Source organism: Cygnus atratus, chromosome 2, assembly GCF_013377495.2.
Source record: "Cygnus atratus isolate AKBS03 ecotype Queensland, Australia chromosome 2, CAtr_DNAZoo_HiC_assembly, whole genome shotgun sequence".
Lineage (NCBI taxonomy): Eukaryota > Metazoa > Chordata > Aves > Anseriformes > Anatidae > Cygnus > Cygnus atratus.
In genome coordinates this window covers 93,368,575-93,383,868 of record NC_066363.1, presented here as the reverse complement: position 1 = coordinate 93,383,868, position 15,294 = coordinate 93,368,575, and the positions used below count along the sequence as shown (strand labels likewise).

At 38.1% G+C, this 15,294-nt stretch overlaps 1 long non-coding RNA gene across 5 annotated transcripts in view; it reads left to right on the top strand.

The window, feature by feature from the left end:
- Positions 1–15,294, top strand: part of LOC118249993 (uncharacterized) — a 106,291-nt gene that overhangs the window by 71,033 nt on the left and 19,964 nt on the right. For 4 of the 5 annotated variants that reach the window (XR_007707856.1, XR_004779266.2, XR_007707854.1 and 1 more), the window contains 3 exons: positions 12,646–12,803; positions 13,901–14,115; positions 14,693–14,777. This is a non-coding gene — a long non-coding RNA (uncharacterized LOC118249993). Of the gene's footprint in view, positions 1–12,645; positions 12,804–13,885; positions 14,116–14,692; positions 14,778–15,294 lie in introns of all 5 variants that reach the window. The other variant, XR_007707855.1, reaches the window with a different exon arrangement.

Below are 15,294 nucleotides of genomic sequence, written 5' to 3'. Positions count from 1 at the left end.
AGGTACATGAGAAAATAAGTGGTGCTAGAGATGAATCTCTCATCACTGTGGAAACAATGTAACAAGTATTTTCTGGACACTTGTATGAATTTTTATGGGATTATTTTACTCACATAGCAATAGGAAGCTAAGGCATCAAAATTAATTGGGGCCATTTTGTATCTTTCACATATTTTTTCTGTGATAAACATGGTTTTCAGTCATCTTGGAGGGCTGGTTCATTTCCCCAGTAGCCAGTCTTGGAATACTCAGTGGCACAGGTTTGGAATTAGACTATTTTGGATAAAGCCGATTTCTTATAATTATCACAGAATCACAGAATGGTTGAGCTTGGCAGGGACCTCTGGGGATTGTCTAGTCCAACCCTCCTGCCAATCAGGGTCACCTAGAACACATTGCACAGGATTGCATCCAGGTGGATTTTGAATATCTACAAAGAAGGAGACTCCATAACCTCTCTGGGAAGCCTGTTCCAGTGCTCTGTCAACCTTAGAGTAAAGCAATGTTTTCTCATATTAAACCAGAACTTCCTGTGTTTCAGTTTGTGCCCGTTGCCTCTTGTCCTGTTGCTGGGCACACTCAAAAGAGTCTGACCCCATCCTTTTGACACCCTCCCTTCAGATATTTGTATATGTTGATAAGATCCCCTCTCCGTCTTCTCTTCTCCAAGCTAAACAAGTGCAGCTCTCTCAGCCTCTTGTTGTATGACAGGTGCTCCAGTCCCCTAATCATCATAGTTCTGAAGGACTTGTTTTACTCTCAGATTTTGATCTTGCAGTCCCAAACTATCAGCTTTCCTTTACCTTACAGATAACAATCAGTTTTCACCTTTCTTATTCAAATATTGATGAAATGAGGTAAACCACAAGTTCAATCTCGGGTGCCTATAACTTTCCTTAAGTGATGTAATTATTTCAATATACCCATTCAAAAGGACTGTTCTGATCCCCTCCACTACAGCTTCCACTTTTGCACTGCCTAGTTTGCAGGTTAGCTGCATATCTAGAGTGTGTGGGCTCTTCACTGGTATCAGTGAATTGGGTGAGGTCTTCACATCTCTGCTACTGTTCCTTTAGTGTCAGCTTCCCAGGCTATAAGGCAACATCTATGAATGCACAGAGCATAGAAACAGAGCTTTTATATAATGCTTGTGCATAGCAAGAGAGTTTCCTCTATGGAGAAGAAATTTATTTCTTTTACTGTTCAAAAACTAATGAGAAGCTGAATGGTGAGCAATATGCACTGAACATAAACAGTGAGCAATGATTTAAATTTTCATGTTTTAGTTAAAGTCTTTAAAAATATGAATGGCTCTTTAAAGAAACTTTGCTAATATGAAAAGGAAACAATGTACAACATAAAATGATTTTTGCAGTTTTAATCTGTCTATTTATTTATTTCTGTTACCTCAGTTAATTGGAAAACTCTTAGGAAAGTTCAGGAAAAGGTTACATAAACCCTCTATCCACTTACAGGACACTATATCTTGAATTAATTTGCTGAAGAGAAAAGATTGAATTCAACCTCAGAGACTTCACACAGTTTTATGTGATCTATGAAGTAGAATTGAAGAATGCCAAATAAAATACAAGTACAAACATGTAGTAATATAGACTTTAAAATATGAATGGCCAATATCACCAAGAAAAGGCAAAGTTAGGAATATTTATGCTAGTATTTCAGCAAAAAAATGCTTACCATTAGGCAGACTTCCTAGCCTAATGCAAAATCAGATAAAAAGTGTAATTTAAAATACATTACTAAGGAACAGGTAAGAGGTTAAACAGTACAGTTAATAAATGTAAATAAACCAACTAAGGATGCTGAAGTCCAGTTCATGAATTTAAGCAAATGCTTTCAAAGATGTACAACAGGGACACCTTGTAGCCATGGCCATTTCTTTGGACCTGATCATCTGAATCTATCAAGAACTCTTTAAACTCTGAATATCTTACTCCTAAACAAACAACTCAATGCCAGAAGTACAAGTGCCTGTTGTGCACCCTTGCTATAAACCTGAGCTGTTAGGTGTTCACATTCTTTAAAACTCAGGCATTTAATACAAGAAGCTAACCCAAGACTGCTGGCACAAGAGAAAAGCTTCAGGGCTATCATGAATAATCCACAATGCCTGCATGTCTCCATTCTTCACAGTATCTGAGACTACTGTGAGAGGGAGAAAGTAGATCAGAAAATAAATGTCCTGCCTAAATCCAGAGAAAATGCAAATGTTATAATTTGTCTACAGCAATGATTTCCAGCCTAGAAGAAAGTAAAGTCAGAGGGTGAGTGTGGTATGCATAATCTTAAAGATACCACTTTTCATATTTCACAGTCATACAAAAGCATAGATTAGACAAAATGTGAAACTGAGACAGAGGTACAACAAAGCAAAAGATCAGGTCAAAGTGCCTAATTATTCATTCACTTTTTTCAGTAGCACCTGATCTCTCTGTGTGGCCACAACCTTTTTCCCATGCCATGTGTGGATCATCTACTACAGATGAAAAAATACTAGTCCCTCAGGTAAATATATAGGTCAGGAAGAGGTAGCTACTACAGCAGCCCAAAACATCTGGCCTCCCACCCAAATCCATGGGGTGCTGGAAGTAGACTATGAACCAGGTGAATATTCCTGGAGTATAAGTGACCTGTGGGCATATATTAAAGTAAAGCCTCAATAGATATGTATCCCTTATAGTTGCTGTGGTTGATTTACAGCCAGAACTGGCAGCATGTATAACACAATATAAGCAATTTCTCTGTCTGTATTCAAATCCAGTAGTCTTGTAAATACATGATTACATGGTCAAACATCCTTAGACTAGTTCAGAGATTCTGAGAATTTGTAATGTTTGGTTTAAAAGAATCCTGACACATTAGTGTTACATACTGTGCAGCATTCATGTTCATATATTTCAGGTCTTCCCCAAAAGAGAAAAATCTGAAAGCACAGAAATTAAATCAGTTATTAAGTTTGATGGTTCTCTGCCCATATTGTCAACAAAAATTCTGATATAAGTTACGAAGATAACAATGTTATTATACAAACGTGCAAAGCCACAGGACATTGAAAATGCAAAGTTATTGGGAACTAGCAGTGCTTGTGTTAACCCTACTATGTGAACTATCTGAGACATTCAGGCTGTTCCTGAGCTACCATGTCTTCACAGCTCCTCCTTGCTTTTTTCATGGTCATGGGGTTTGGCAGAGAGGTGAGTCTTGCCTCACCTCACACCACCACTTTTGCCAAGGAGGCTGCACAAGAAAGAACATTCCAGCAATCAAACACTTGTGCATCATTTCTGTACATTAACTTTTTTTTTTTTTCATTGCTATTTTCTACCAATCACAGTAGATAATATGTAAATAATCTGACATATTTTTGTAGGACTTCAGACTGAAGTCCAGCCTTCTTCTATGCATACACAAACCACAGCACTAACCACAGAACAAGTGTATGCAAAACAGAGATGCTATTTTCACAGAAATACGTAGTTTCTTCAAATGACTTTTGATCAATAGCATTTTATTTCCTTCAAGTATAGTATAGTTCCTAGAATCCATTCCCCCTATCTGCAAGTACTTGAAAACTGCATGCAAAGATGATTCTGTATGAAAAAAGAAAAAAAAAAAAAAAAAAAAGAGTGCTAAAGGTTTTCTCTATCATTGAGTGATTTAAAGGGTTTACAACTGTTGATAAAGTGCATTAAAGTCCTTGCTTTTGTTGTTTGTAGACAGAGTAGGTCCTAAACTTCATTGTTTATATAATTATATTTTTAAGTATTATCTTTTGAAGCCATGGGATATTTGTTAAAATAAACTGATCAAAATGGAAACAAACAGTTTCAGGATAAAAAGTACAGAAAATAAATAGACTGGCAATCCTAAAATGAAAGCTATCTTTTCAAACTCCAAAGAATGAAAATTGCTGTAATAACTCCATTATTCAGTAGGATATACATTAAAATGGGTGTCAGATTCCCAGTGGTAAAAAACAGTCTTAACACCATGAAGTTATTTGAGAGATTGATTGTCATCACCTAATTGATCCCACACTTTGCTTCCTCAAATAATTTTTGTGTTTGAAGATGATAATTTATTGAGAGTTGTATAATTAGATTAAAATATTATCTATATGTACATCATCTTGTGTATTTATTAGTTAATGACCAGTTTTGAACAAATGAAGAATAGATAGGTAGACTCTAGAATTTCCCAATATTTGATTTATGAAGTCAGTTAGTGTACTAGTTAGCAAAATTCTAATTCAAACAAGGAATGAAAGCTACCTCCAGATCAGCTCACTTCAGTAGAGAAATTTTCTTATACTCCTCAGTGGCAGCTTTCCAGTTTAAGGTGGAAATCACATAGAAAAAGCAACACAGTAAGGTTGTATGCGTTTGTCTCCCTTGAAGTCAGATGATAGTCATGGAAGCATTACATCATCTGGACATCTTTTTACTTTCCTAAACTGAATTTTCCATATGTTGGGTTTCTAGGAAAGGAGTTCTGAAAGCAATAGTTGAACATGTGCCAGTTGTCCCACTGAAGTTGGTAAAGTTAATTTCTCATGTGCTTTGATGGAGCACAGGTTTAAGTAGCTGGCTGAATTAGATATAGACCGAGATTTTCATGTGTATTATTAAAAATAAAATCACTCAGCCCTTTTAAAAAGGCCTATCACTGAATCAGAATGTGTGATTTTCTGCAGCAGTAGGTGCCCTTGGCTAGCTATTTTTATGAGCAAAACAACTTAGCATTTAAAAGCCAACATTACTACACAAACTGGTGCAACATTAATTAATGTTAGTGTAAAAACTTTAGTGTATATAAACTGCTGCACAGTTCTTTCTTCTGTAGAAAGTTCTTTTGATTTCGGTGTATTCGTTTCCCTTTCTGCTTCACTCATGTCATGTCAGTCCTGAAATATCTGGGTTGAACTGAAGGACTGTAATGAGATGTACATACATTATAGAGTACTGGTGATACAGAAAGTTTTATTATTATTTGTTTGTTTGTTGGTTTTCCCCCTTGGCCTACTGAATTTTATTACATGTTTCCTGAAAGATGCCCATTACTCTCACTTCAAATAAAGTAATCAGTTCTAAACAGCATTGACTCAGGGGGTAGCCCTCAGCAATAAACACTAGTCTATTTAGACTGCTCTCTATTCTGTTTAGGCATTTCTTCATTTCAGACTACATGGGGTAAGGGCTGGAATGAGCACAATGATGTGGCCTCAGTGCTAGGCCTCAGAGCATACCCTGTGACATGGCCCCAGGCTCTTTTCTATTAAGCTGACCTTATGTCTCAAAGCCTTATGACCTGTGACACCACTCAATTGTTATTTAATCAATTCAGTCAAAATTAAAAAGGTGTATTTTTATTTGCCTTAACACCTTTTCTTTCTGGTATTTGTTTTGGTGACCTTTGAGTATTGGATTTCAGCTGTCGATAACACACCGCATGCCAGATTGCTTTTTCTAATAAATAATGAAGCAACTTCTGAGGATTATTTGGATTGCATTGATGTGGGCTAGAAATAGTCTGCAAACATAGCCCAAAAAGAACAATGCCGTGGCACATTCTGAGACCATCTCACAGGAAATGCAGGAGAAAGAGTCTGTAGACACTGCTTAAAACCCAAACTCCACAAATGTTGTTACAATTACCTACATACTATCTGCACCTTGAAATAGAATTAAAAGGAAAAGGTTCTCTTTTATCTGCTAAAAAACAGAGATAGAGGTCAGCTATAGATAGCAGGAAAAAAAAGATTTAAATCATTTTTTTTTTGGTTCATTTTGCAAAAAGGCTAAAAAACAAACAAATAAACAAACAAACAAAAACATTTTCTTTGCAGTTGATTATTTATGAAAATATTTAGGAGCAGAATCATAACTTACTTTCTCTCTGTACTTTAGCATAATACCTTTAAAATATATTTCTTTCTTTTCAGTTATATCATATACTTAGGTCCTGGTTTAGAAAAGTACTTAAGGCTATTGTTATACATGTGTTCACTGTTCAAATACATGTGTACACTGCATACATGTGTACACTGTTCAATTGGGTGATAATTTTCTGTTTCAGAGATGTAGAGACCTACAATTAATGGAACGAAAATGACACAATTCTTATAAATTTAGTAGTAATGACCCCAAAACAGATGAAGTTTTAAACATAATTTGCATAATGCTGCATCTTGTTGACTTTCCCCATAGCTCAAAAACAAGTAGGCAATGTCAGTCGCTACTTTTGAAATTTCATCTGGTGATACTTTCTGGTTTTGGGTTTTTCTGTGCCATTTTACCCTCTCACCACAAGTTTCAATGTGGAATTAAATTTATGCATTAACTCCAATTAACTTTGATTTAAGTGACAGATAATCTTCATTTCATTGATCAGGTAACTGTGACTCTGAATTTAAAACCTTTCTGCCCTGTAGCTCCCCACATGCAGAAACACCTATTCTATTGTTCATATTACAGACCTACAGACTTTGCAAAAAAGTTTAGAAATATTGTTCACAAAAAATTTTTTGAGTGTGATGTACCTGACCATTTTTGATTTACTTATTTAGAGAAAACCTCAATTTTTATGACAATGGGAGCAAACAGTAGCTTCTAGTGCTGCTCTTTTCTGAGCCTAGATTGTATTGCACTCTGTACGGTAAGTAATAGCTGCACGTCCTGGGATTTAGCAAGAGTAAGTTTTAATCTCTTTGAGAACCCCCAGGAGCTACAAATAGGAGTGGGAAGAGAGAGGATTACAACCCTGCTGACCTTTCCTCTTCACAGTCTGTGCTCCCCAGGATAGCACAAGTATTTAGAAATTAGTGACATTTATTTATAAAATGTCTGAGACACACAGCAGTTTAATGTATTAAAAAATTACATTAATGTAAACTCAGCTTCATACATCACTGAACATTATTAATTGGGTGTGGGGATGTGTGAAGGGGGATGGGATAATTAGGACTGACTGCCTTTTGAATACCTGCAAGTGTAAGCAGAGGAAGTAACACAGACTGAGCTCCTACAAAATAATTCTGGGGGAAAAAGGGAAAGAACTGAAGCACCAGAACACGCAGTGTGATCTTCTGTGTTTAACTCTGGAGGTCTCTGTGTATCTTTTACTCAGAGAAAGACCAGAGCCTGAGGATTAGCTGGGTCAAATTCTTACCTATAATGCTTGTAGAAAACAAAACGCTTAGAGTCATAACATGGCACAAACGTGATTAAAATTATTTTTTTTAGTATAACACAGTTTAAATATTAGGTTGGAGAATTTGTAGTAACTGAAGTAATCTGTGACCCAATGTGGATATGAGACATTCTTTACACTACAAATGATTGACATGCAAACTCTTCAGGGCACATCTACCTGCCCTGAATATTCAGTCTCTACAACTCTGGGTTATGAAAAACTATATGACATGATAGCAGCTTTTGACCTAAAAATATTCATTGTATTCTGTGCTTTTGACAGGAAGTTGGCATATTGGTATGCCTGCTAGCATGAAATTTGAAAGCAATACACTCTTTTGTGCCAGATATTTGAGTCATGGCCTTCTGTTCAATCTTACTTCATTGCCTGTGTTATCCTTTCACTGCTGTGTCTCATGCAATACAAAACTGTGGAACCACCAAGCAGTCTCTTCCCAACACAACTTCATACAAATCCAGCTCCATATTCTTAGAAAGAGCTGGCTGGGACACTTTTGTAACACAGTGATTTAGAAATCAAATGTAAAAAACAAACAAACAAACTAACTAACTAACTAACAAACAAACAAACAAAAAAAACGGAAGACTCCATCCCTTGCATCCTCAGCATTAAATGGAAGATATTTAGATATCAGACATCAAAACCATGGTGCAGATTAGAAGACCAGTAAAACTGGTAAAGTTGGAGAAGCTGAAGATTGTCAGAGGAGGTATATCAAGTAGGAAAAAAGGCTGGCTGAAGAGAGGGGTGGTTAGCATGTTTAAAAAGTGAACTGTGTGTCTGGGATATGACAGTAGTTTCTCCTGGTCCAGTTCTGAGACATTTCAGGAAGACAGGGGCTGTATTTTTATTAGGGATCTCACTAGTGCACAGAAGCATTGATAACATCAGAGGCAAGACACATCATCAGTACAGAGAAGGATCAGGATATCTCAATGAAAGAATCAGATAGCCTTGAGAATGACAGGAATAAAAGTAAGATGAAATTCAATAGCACAAAGTACAAGGTCAGTCACTTAGGGACTAATAACACAAATACTCTGCTATAAGCTGAGAGCTCATCTGTCAGAAATCACCAAGAGGAGAATGACCTAAACTCTCTAGTTGATCACAGTATGACTGTGAGCTGCCAATATACTGTGACCAAAAAAAAAAAATGGCCAATGTGTTTCTGAGATACAGTACAGAGATATTTCCAGAAAAGACAGAAAAACATTAGTAGCGCCATGAAAAACCCTAATAAAACCTAATCATGAGAACTATGTACATGCTACAAGAAAGATGAACTGCTACTGGAAACAACCCAGAGAAGCACTAGTAAGATTATTTAGTACATGAATATCAAAAAGACATCAAAATAATTTAGCATGTTTAACCTAACAAAACAGAGCCTAAAGGAGATTTTATTGTTGTCTATAAATACATCTAGAGATAAACACAGGAGAAGGAGGGGAACTGTTTAAGCTGAATGCAAGGGTTGGCATGAAAAGAAATAGGTAAGTACATTCATGCTGGAAATTAGAAAGAAGGATCTTATCTAGCACAGCAATCATTCCCTGGAACTGTTTCCCAAGCAAGGCAGGGCTGTAGAGGATGAGGAATGAAAACCTAATTGCTTTTAAGGTTGAGTTTAGTAAGTGTAAAGAGATTATATGATATAGTTGTTTGCAAGATCACGGAACTGGACTTCGTCCACATGTTCCCTTCCAGCTTTAAATTCCAAAGGTATGCCACAGGTCCCCAGAGCTATAAACACAAGGTTTATACTTCTGAGAAAGACAGATTCCCAGAGCTCCATAAACTTCTAGGAGTGAGGAGACAATTATGAGAAACTTCTTTGTAATAAAGTATCCTGAATTAATTTCTGTGTTGTAGCTGAATAAAAGCATCACCTATACATCAAAGAAAAAAATAATTTGCTTTAAAACATCTTCCTAAAAAAATAGGATGACCTCTGATTAGTTATTTAGTTAAATCCTCTCAATGTTTTTTAAAAAAATATATATATAAAATTAAAGGTGTTATATCAGACCTGTATTTGCAACATTTTGCTAGAATGAATTCATTCTTATGTTAAGAATTCTTAAGTTAGTTTGGCTTTTTTTTTTTTTTTTTTTCAAAATTCTGTTTATTTATTTTAGGACTACTTGCACAAAAAATGTCCTGCTTATTTCTCAGGTTAAAGTGGTGGAAAACTCAGCACTTTCTCCAAACATGGTGTTCAGTATTTACTCCCTTCTTGTAATGATAAAGGCTTAATTTCTGTTGGAATTTGATGCAATGAGCATGCAGGAACAGCATTACCCACATATAGCACCAGATGGTATTAGACACTGATAATTATTACTTAGCTATTCTTCCAGTGATAGTTTTTTTGAAATGCAAGGCAATGGTAGCAGTTAAGCCTGACAAGGGATGAAGTACTGCTAAAAATCTGTAGATGTTGCTTGTTGAACACAATTTCATAGGAACCTACTTATTACTAAGAATTTTGTATGCAGTGGAGCAAATATATTTTGTTTGTTGGAGTTGAATCCAGCATTAAGAAAAAAAAAAAAAAAAAAAAAAACATTCCAGGTGAAATATCAGAAGGGCCTCTAGTGTTGTCACAGATGTGGAAATTAAATAGTGCATGTGGATGTAAATGATTGCAGATCATCAAAATAATACCTTATTTTTATTATTTTCATCAATATTCTCCAGCAGGCAAGAAGAAGGAGAATTGTGGTTTCAGAGTCTGCAGTTCCTCCTTTTCTCCTTGTGTCCATGGCCACCTTACAATACCACCCTGCACTGCCAGTTAATTGGAATGTAAGCCACAATGGAGACCATAGTGTCCATCCCAGGAACTTCATGTCCTCAGAAAGATCACAGGGAGTGACCATACAACAGTGCAGCTACACTTAGTGCAATTAGTAGCTGCTCTTCAGGAACCATCAATTTTAGTTACACTTATAAATTTCAGAGGTACCTGCTGTGATGGCTACTACCTTAGGCCATAGCAACAAAGGATAGACGAGTACAGTTTTCACAGGCACATGTAATAGGCTGATCTCATACACTCATCTTTGCAGAGCTCTGTATATGTTTCTTTGTTTGTTTGCTTGCTTGCTTGTTTCCATCAGAATTACTTTAATTCTATGTGTGTAATTTTCTGAAAAGGTTAGATGGCAGTGGCTTGGAGCAGCTCTACGTAACAGTGTGCTAAGCCTCAGCAAAGTTTCTCTTTCCACAGATGACTCAGAACAAAATTCAGGAATCTCTTATAAAACATAGTTTACATAATATTATTGCATTTGGGAAACTCTAGAATGTTGAGAAAGTCTTTTTTTTAATAGTAAAGATGAGAGTTAAGGGTGCTAGCCTAACAAGCTTTAGGAGAGGATAAATAGGCTGTTTTTAATGATCAGGAATTTTCAGCAAACACTGAATTTCCAGAGAGTAAGAAGTACAAGTGTAGAAATTGGCTTATGTTAGGAAGAAATTTGTTACTGCCCTGACTAGATTAACCATGGTAATTGGCACTGTTTTTTTTTTTTTTTTTTTTTTTTAACATATTGTGCAGTGCTTTGCAGGCGGTAGTAATAAATAATGTGCACTTAGCTGCACTATTGGTCATTCGCAGTCCTATCACAGCAACCTCCCCCCATTCAGGGAAGATAAATGTGGTTTAAATTAATAGCCAGTCCTAAATAACTCCTCAGCTGGTAAACGATGCATTTATCAGACCCAGACAGGCAGTGTCCTTTGATTCATGGTCCCCCCCTTACAATGTGAAGGGTGCGTACAAAAATTGTTATTACTTTTTAATAAAGTGTAGCAGTCAGTCTTCAGTCATTTATCAGAACTGGAAACATTCTGACAAACAGAAATATCTTAGCAGTGGATGAATGAGAGGGATAAAGGACACATTTCTCAACAAAAATAATCACTGTCTAAATAATCTCATAAAGTCAGCTTCTAAGTACCTTAAATAAATGTATCTAACTGAAAGATACAGACTCCATGTACTGCTAAACTAAAGCCTAAACCAACCATTACAATTTCACCTACATACAGAAGGAAAAAAAAATGTTTTCATCATCATTCTATGTAGCAGCTATTCAAATAAAAATAGGGGTAAGCTAAATAGCAAATTTCACAGTATATTTTCCTTTTGGTTTCTTAGCAGCTAACTCATTTCCAAGTAATTGTGCTCACAAATAAAGAAACAAAGTAAGTTTCAAGATTAGAAAAAAAAATGTGAATGAAGTAACCTTAAAGAAAATATAGTTTTTAATGCTTTATACTTTATGAAGCGTTTATGAATTTACTGTTCCTGTAGTTTATGCACCTGCTTAGGATACAGCACGGCAAGGTTTTCCTGCCCACCAAGCCTAAGGATACCTAAAGAAAGCAGTTATTTGCAGATGAGTCTCTATATTCAACATGCGTGAACGAAGGACACGGTATTAAACCTTCTGTTTGTCTTCATGTGTTACCCATGCACAAATTTCATCTCAATGGGTTTGTCAGGCAAGAGCAGGAAGGCCAAAACTTGCACTTTTAACAGAAGCTTTTCTAGAATCATTGTGTTAACTGGGGACTTGTTTCCTGTAAGCACTACTCATTTAAAGTGAGGCAGAACTTACCCTTTTAAAGAAACAGTGAACTCATCAGTGTGAGCACAAGAAGTGCTTAACTGAGACAATCTGACTACAAAAAGCTTCTAACACTTTTTAACACTAACCTAAAGTTTTCTAATCATCAGTTAGTCCAGCCCAGTGCCCTTTTTTGCTGTTGAGCTCTTAACATACAGCATATATATACCTGTAGAAGATTAACCGCCAGGTATCACTAGCCCTGTCCTCCCACTGTGTTCACCCCACTTCCACCAGTCCATCCCCACCACAGGACCCCATCCCATCCATGTTCTGACAAACCCTACAGGATAGAAACAAGCTGGGCTTTCTGGCCCAGGAGCATGGTAGAACTGCCTATGTATTCCTCCGACTTTCTCTACGTTTCATCTCCGTGAACTGTGAATTGACTAATGGTCCAGATTCCCCAGAAGTCCACCATCACTTCTGTACCTATATGTGGAATGACTGGAGAAGGTCTGATCCAGAATTACACTTGCCATAGAATCTACAAGCTTATAGTTTTTCTGCACCTGCCTTTGTGGCACTGTATTTTGCCAATGTTTATATGCATAGATGTGTAACAGACAAAGTGCTATGGACCATCTCAAAAGTGCACAATGGTTTTTGCAGGACAGATGCAACTTACATATGCACGTAGCAATGACAAGTGTAGTTGTTCTCAATGGGTTCTGCAGTCATTAATTTTACCTCATAAACACACAAAATAACTGCTTTTGAAAAAAAGTGTATAAAAATAATTGCCCTTTCCTTCCCTTCCCATTTCTTCTAGAGGCTCCTACACCTTGTTTACACTGCAGCCATATACAGCCACAACACCCAAATGCATTATTTAGTCTAAATTGATGAAGCTGACCTCTGCAGGGGATTGGGGAGTGGAAACATCCTGGGGTAGAGCTGGCACAGACGGAGAAAAGTTTCTATTAATTGGTAAGTGAGCTACAGAGTTGAATCATGAGCTCTTGCAGTTTTTGCAGTGCCACCACCTTGCATGCACATGCTCTGAGACAGCACGCATCTCTGTGGGCAGGAGGAGGTGAGGAAGTGGCAGAAACAGGAGGGGAAGAGCTGGAGTTACCTAAAACAGGAGAATTATTATTTTGTAATTATCATCAATAAATCACACCCTGCTCATAGCTCTGCTGGGGACTTTTTGGATCCAGGATCTATGCTGCAGACGGTGGGAGGCTGCTAGAGGCCTTCAGCTGCCTCTGCTACTTTTTGGTACCATTTTTTTCCTGGGTCTGATGTTTCAGGCTGTGTGTGGGTCTAGGTGCTGCAGAGTGTGGGATGGTTGAGAGGTGGGCCAGTGCTAGAGGGGTGCCACTGTGGGCTGAAGGGCTATGCATGGATGAGGCACAGTGGAGGATGAGGGACACTCCTGGTGGTAGAGTGGCTGAGGGTGAGACCCAAGTGTCACAAGTGAGATAAGAGGAGAGAGCAGAATAGAGAGGAGGAAAGAGGCAGGACAAGAAACAGGAGGAAGCGGAGGAGGCATGTGGAGCTGCAGCACAGCACCAGTGCAATTATGGCAGTATATTACAGTGGGGACTGATTGTGTCTTTTCCTCACCACTTGCATCGAGTGCTACCATTCTCTGGGGAATTTCTAGTCCCAAGTCTGGGTCTCTCCAGCACCCCTGGGGCTGACAGTGCCTTCAGTCCCACAGTCCCCAAATAGCCCTTCTCCCTTCTCCTGCTGCTAGTCAAATTGGGGAAGACCTTTCTCATGGGAACAGCACCACCTCCTCCCTGCAGCCAGGTGCTGAAGAGAAGTTGAATATGAATGGCTGCTCAATGAGGTACCTTCTCCTGTAAATGTCTTTCTTCAAGATCTTCTTCCTACACCAGGTGCTCCAGGAAGAATCTCAGTCAGGGTTTCTCCAAGAGCATGCCCAGCTTCTTAAAATGGTCCTCTGTCCAACTTTAAAGGTTGCACCCATTCTGTCCCAACCCAACCTGTGTTGCTTCTCTGCCTATTATTCCCTTGCCACTGTGCTCTGTCTTGACCAGGTTGTCCTTCTACAGCACACACAGGAGTTGGAGGCTTTGAGGTGGGAGATGAGCTCCTGGACAGTGATGCAATACAGCACTTTCCTGCAGCATGCAAGAGCATTCCAACAGAGACAGATGCACTCCATGCAGAAGGGAGAGTAGTCTCTCCCCTCAGAGGTTGCCTTCAGCACAGGAAACTTTCTTCCTGCCTGCCTGACCAGCGATGGAGGACATTATGACCCTCCCAGGTAATAAGCTTCAAACCTCACCTTTTAAGCTCGGGTAGCTGAACCATGGAAAACAAGCAACTGGCAATATCTCTCCATAGCTGTTCATTTACTTCAGCATTGTGTGTTCCCAGAAGGCCTTTTTTGTTTATGTTTATCAACTGACTGACTCTTTCCTGAGTAACATGTGAGATGCAGCAATCAAAACTCCATCTAGTTGTTGCTTTCCTGTGGCCTACCACTACCATGTACTGGGGATGAACAGGAGGGGAAGGCAGTACTGGGAAGAAATGTAGAGAATCAATGATAGTAAAGTGTCCACTGGTGCTTTAGTAGATGACCTGAGTCTTTGTCTTCAGTGGGACATAACAATAGTGTTTGTTGGTCAATACCTTGCATACTAGTGGGGTTTCCGTTTCTGTTTGTTTCTATTTGCATACATATTTTCTTCATTTCTTTGCAAGGTCCATTGTTACTATATTACCATCCCTTTTAACATTACTGAACACAGTATATCTAGGAAAATGTAGGAATTTTTAATGTGTATGTTCTTTAGCTTTTATACCACAGTCTATTGCTCATTCCTGCTTGATTCCAGCCATTCCCCTGTACCTTGGAGCAGCAGGGCTGCAGAGAATTCCCATTCACAATCTTCAGCAGTCACAGACTTCCTAGCATCTAATGTAAGCAAACTTTTATTAAATACTGTTTAGGCGGGAGCTCTACTGGTGCATCAGTTAAGTCTTGTTCCTCTTCCTCTGCTTAATTTTTATGTTTATTGTATCTGATGTCAACCTTTAAAAATAGTGGAATGTGAAATCATTTGTCAGCATTTGTTAAAAATGCAACCCTGGTCATTAATGTATCTCTTCATACTATAGTGAGAAAAGACTGCTGTTTGTACCAGGTCATAAATACAGAGCACTCCCCTCTCCTCTTGATGTTCTGTGCCTATGCAAAGATCATGGCATGTTCTTTCTCTGTTAGAGGGAATGAATCGCATGTACTGGTTGGATGCCATATTGGGAATGACCTGTCAAGGATGTATTTCATTTGTATGGAAATAGCCCTGTCATGCCTAGAGTTGACATCAGTATAGTCAGGCAGGTTGTGTGCCCATATGTAGCGCTGTTTCTCAGAAATCTTGTTAACTTCAAAATTTCTTTTGAAGACTGGAGCATCCAAAACTGTTGTGCTCTG